Source organism: Schistocerca cancellata, chromosome 5 (assembly GCF_023864275.1).
Source record: "Schistocerca cancellata isolate TAMUIC-IGC-003103 chromosome 5, iqSchCanc2.1, whole genome shotgun sequence".
In the NCBI taxonomy this organism is placed as follows: domain Eukaryota; kingdom Metazoa; phylum Arthropoda; class Insecta; order Orthoptera; family Acrididae; genus Schistocerca; species Schistocerca cancellata.
Genome location: NC_064630.1, coordinates 234,686,579 through 234,691,188, shown reverse-complemented (window position 1 = coordinate 234,691,188; position 4,610 = coordinate 234,686,579). Strand labels below are relative to the sequence as shown.

The following is a 4,610-nucleotide window of genomic DNA, read 5'->3' as shown; positions in this document are numbered from 1 at the left end:
ATCCGACATAAACCCCGTCCGAACAGGCCTTGGAAGGCCCAACGGTACTGACCGGCCGCCATGTCATCCTCACCCACAGGCGTCACTGGATGCGGATGTGGAGGGGCATGTGGTCACCACACCGCTCTCTCGGCCGTATGGCAGTTTACGAGACCGAAGGTGCTAATTTTCAATAAAGTAGCTCCTTAGTTTGCCTCACAACGGCTGAGTGCACCCCGCTTGCCAACAGCGCTCGGCAGACCGGTAGGTCACCCATCCAAGTGCTAGCCTAGCCCGACAGCGCTTAACTTCGGTGATCAGACGGGAACCGGTGTTACCACTGCGTCAAGGCCGTTGGATTCATCCGACATAAGGAACGGAAAATTAGGGTCTATGTAAGTAATTTCTACAAAGACGTCTGGAGTCTGTACCTGAACGATTTTATCAAGGTCAGATAGGACCTGTATCATTTGAATGTGGTACGGCTACATTCCCAAATCGAGGTGGAGGTTTCTTAAGACAACGTAAATCTCGTACGTGAACTTCCTGGGCTCGTAATCATTGTGCCTTGAACATTTATGATGTTATCTTCTGTTCGAATAGTCCGCAGCTCGTGGTCGTGCGGTAGCGTTCTCGCTTCCCACGCCCGGGTTCCCGGGTTCGATTCCCGGCGGGGTCAGTGATTTTCTCTGCCTCGTGATGACTGGGTGTTGTGTGCTGTCCTTAGATTAGTTAGGTTTAAGTAGTTCTAAGTTCTAGGGGACTGATGACCATAGCTGTTAAGTCCCATAGTGCTCAGAACCATTTGAACCATTTTTCTGTTCGAATACCTCTTGGATGTCCACTACTGCTTCATTTACAATCATCGGTCACGGACCTGGCGCGCACAGATTCATCATGCAGTCGACAGATAGTTAAACGGTTTGCAGGATCCTTATGAAACAATTGCAGAAATTTTCTTCTAACTACTGAGGGCGACCCAAACACCTCCATCCAAGCTATTAGCTTCCTTCTCTCTTCTGAAGTAAGGCGCGTGGCTTTCTCTAGCCTGCAACAAAAAATAAATAAAATTACATAGTACCGCATGATTGGTAACATCTTACGACAACCCGGTATAACGGACAGATGTACAGTTAAAGTTCTGGAGAGCGTAAATACAGCGGAAAGTGAGACAACATGTTAACGCCTCCCATAAGCATGTCGCGGAATGACCACGACGGGAAAAAACTCACGTGAAGGCTTAACAGCAGTTGCTTTCCCTACGCACTGCTTTCGAATAAAACTGGAAATGGGAGAAATATGGCGGTGTCAGAAGTACCCTCCACCCGAACAAAAGTTTACAGGTAGAGTTTCTATTTCTGAAATCAGCCAGAACGTTAAATGGAGATATCAAAGCACAAATATCCGCTTCGAAGCATTATGTACAAAGTTACAGCGACTGCAGTGCATGTATGAGTTATTTAAAACAGAAGTGATCGCAAAACTGTCGGAATATTTTACCTCTCCGAATAAAAAGAAGTGACAAATCCAATCTGGTGGATAACATATATTTCAGGGTGGAACGCAGCCGCCCTTTCGCATCGACTGACCGACTGCAACTTTTACGAATAGTTGCAAAAACAAAGGGAATGTGGAAGTATTTCATGAATCCGAATAACTCTTTTTTGGCTACATTTTGGTATTCAGAGGACAACAGACATGAGAGAGTCTTTTTGGTTTCCGTGTGAAATATAATCAGCGACAGACAGGTTACTTTAACCTTTTCAAGTATGGAAATTGAAATACAGCACTGTTACCGAACACTGGCAGAACTTAAGGGCGGATGTTCAAAGTGCGAATCGAGCAGTGTAGCCGTATATGAACGAGTAACAAGCTACTTCTCGTAATGTTATGACCTTGCTGGACTGTAACAGCACCAACACAATATACAGAACAATGAAACGCAGATTTCTCCAGTTGAAGCAACTGAACATTCTATAGTTACGAAAGTAAATACTTCATAACTAACAAGTGTCGCGATAATATATTTAGGTAATTTCTACAACGAAACGGATCTATTTTCATCTCATGCAAGTATTGTAATCAAACATAATGGAGAGATTTCATCACATGAAGAATGTAAATAAAATTTTCTTATCATTGATTATCTGCTTCTCTGCAAATGGAGTATTCCTGAACGTAGATAAACATTATACTTTTTAACTTTGTACTACACAAGGCCTCTCCATATCGTTAGAAGTAATCTATGAGAAAAATATAAATGAATGAAACACAATATTCGAGATGACTCTGTGTTTATACAGATTAGAAACGGATTTGTGAGATACACACTACATATATTCGTAAACGAGTAAGTATTATAGGTAATGCCAAACTTTTGAAGTGAAAATTTTAAAAATTTGGGTTAACTTTGGTATCGACACTCACTAATAATGCAAGACATACCGAGTGATCAAAAACTCAGTATAAATTTTAAAACTGAATAAATCACGGAATAATGTAGATACAGAGGTACAAATTGACACACATGACATGGGGTTTTATTAGAACCATAAAAACGCAAAACTTCAAAAAATGTCCGACAGATGGCGCTTCATCTGATCAGAATAGCAATAATTAACATAACAAAGTAAGACAAAGCAAAGCACTGTAAAGCATGTCCGAAGTTACGATGAGGCATTGGCATCGGATGTTGTCTTTCAGCATCCCTAGAGATGTCCGGATATCACGATACACTTGCGACTTCAGGTAACCCTAAAGCAAAGAATCGCACGGACTGAGGCCTGGGGACCTCGGAGGCCAAGCATGACGAAAGTGGCGGCTGAGCACACGATCATCACCAAACGACGCGCGCAAGAGATCTTTCACGCGTCTAGCAATATGGGGTGGAGTGCCTGTTTCTAATAAAACCCCATATCATTCCAAGTATGTGTGTCGATTTTTACCTCTCTATCTACATTATTCCGTGGTTTATTAAGTTTTCAAATTTATACTGACTTTTTGATCACCCGGTATTTTGGGCAAATCTTCATTGAGGGAAGAAGTGTTTATTTCACTGGAGAGTGTAAATCGGACAATATGAATCAACTTCCATCGAAAAGTAACAGTAGAATTTGTAAATATAATATTAGAAGAAGAACTGACTTGTTATATCCATCCTTACTCCTTACTGTGGTACAGAAAGAGTTATGTCCTCAGCCACAAATATCTTTCGCATTTATTTACGAGGTGTCAAGAATAAAATCAAACTCAACTACAAACTTAGAACATACAAACATATCTTCTTGACTACTCTTTCTAGGTAAGAGAAGAATTAATGAACATATTTGAATACATGTAAAACAGCCATAATAAATTATCTGCTGGGAACCGCACTATTTTCCCAAAAATGTATTACATTTCTATATGAGCTGACGAACTGTTCGTTGTAGGCAGCAAACATGATCCATGGAACATCTAAATAACTCATACACTTGACACCGTCCATTCGCTAAAAATTTAGCAATTTTGTATAGTAATTATGACATCAGCGGTTTTCTAAATATAATTTGGGCGAAACAATTGAGGTAGCGAACTAAGTCTAATAATACACTGAACTGAAATCCTAACTTTTATCTTATTACATTAAATCTTTAGCATTTGAATTTGCTTTAGGCAGGACACTCAGAGAATGAATTAATAGTTGTATCGTGAAAAACTGATGAAGATGTAACGTATCCTAGAAAATAATGCTAGCAAAAAGAAAACACCTAACAGCATTCAACGATGGCCGATCAAAAGTGAGGATTGTGTTCTACATTATTCCGTGGTTTATTAAGTTTTCAAATTTATACTGACTTTTTGATCACCCGGTATTTTGGGCAAATCTTCATTGAGGGAAGAAGTGTTTATTTCACTGGAGAGTGTAAATCGGACAATATTAATCAACTTCCATCGAAAAGTAACAATAGGATTTGTAAATATAACATTAGAAGAAGAACTGACTTGTTATATCCATCCTTACTCCTTACTGTGGTACAGAAAGAGTTATGTCCTCAGCCACAAATATCTTTCGCATTTATTTACGATGTGTCAAGAATAAAATTAAACTCATCTTCAAACTTAGAACATACAAACATATCTTCTTGACTACTCTTTCTAGGTAAGAGAAGAATTAATGAACGTATTTGAATACATGTAAAACAGCCATAATAAATTATCTGCTGGGTACCGCACTATTTTCCCAAAAATGTATTACATTTCTATATGAGCTGACGAACTGTTCGTTGTAGGCAGCAAACATGATCCATGGAACATCTAAATAACTCATGCACTTGACACCGTCCATTCGCTAAAAATTTAGCAATTTTGTATAGTAATTATGACATCAGCGGTTTTCTAAATATAATTTGGGCGAAACAATTGAGGTAGCGAACTAAGTCTAATAATACACTTAACTGAAATCCTAACTTTTATCTTATTACATTAAATCTTTAGCATTTGAATTTGCTTTAGGTAGGACACTCAGAGAATGAATTAATAGTTATATCGTGAAAAACTGATGAAGATGTAACGTATCCTAGAAAATAATACTAGCAAAAAGAAAACACCTAACAGCATTCAACGATGGCCGATCAAAAGTGAGGATTGTG

General features: G+C 39.0%; 1 pseudogene; it reads right to left on the bottom strand.

Moving 5' to 3' along the window:
- Window positions 1–220: 220 nt before the first annotated feature.
- On the bottom strand, window positions 221–338 carry LOC126189101 (5S ribosomal RNA; annotated as a pseudogene).
- Window positions 339–4,610: the final 4,272 nt, after the last annotated feature.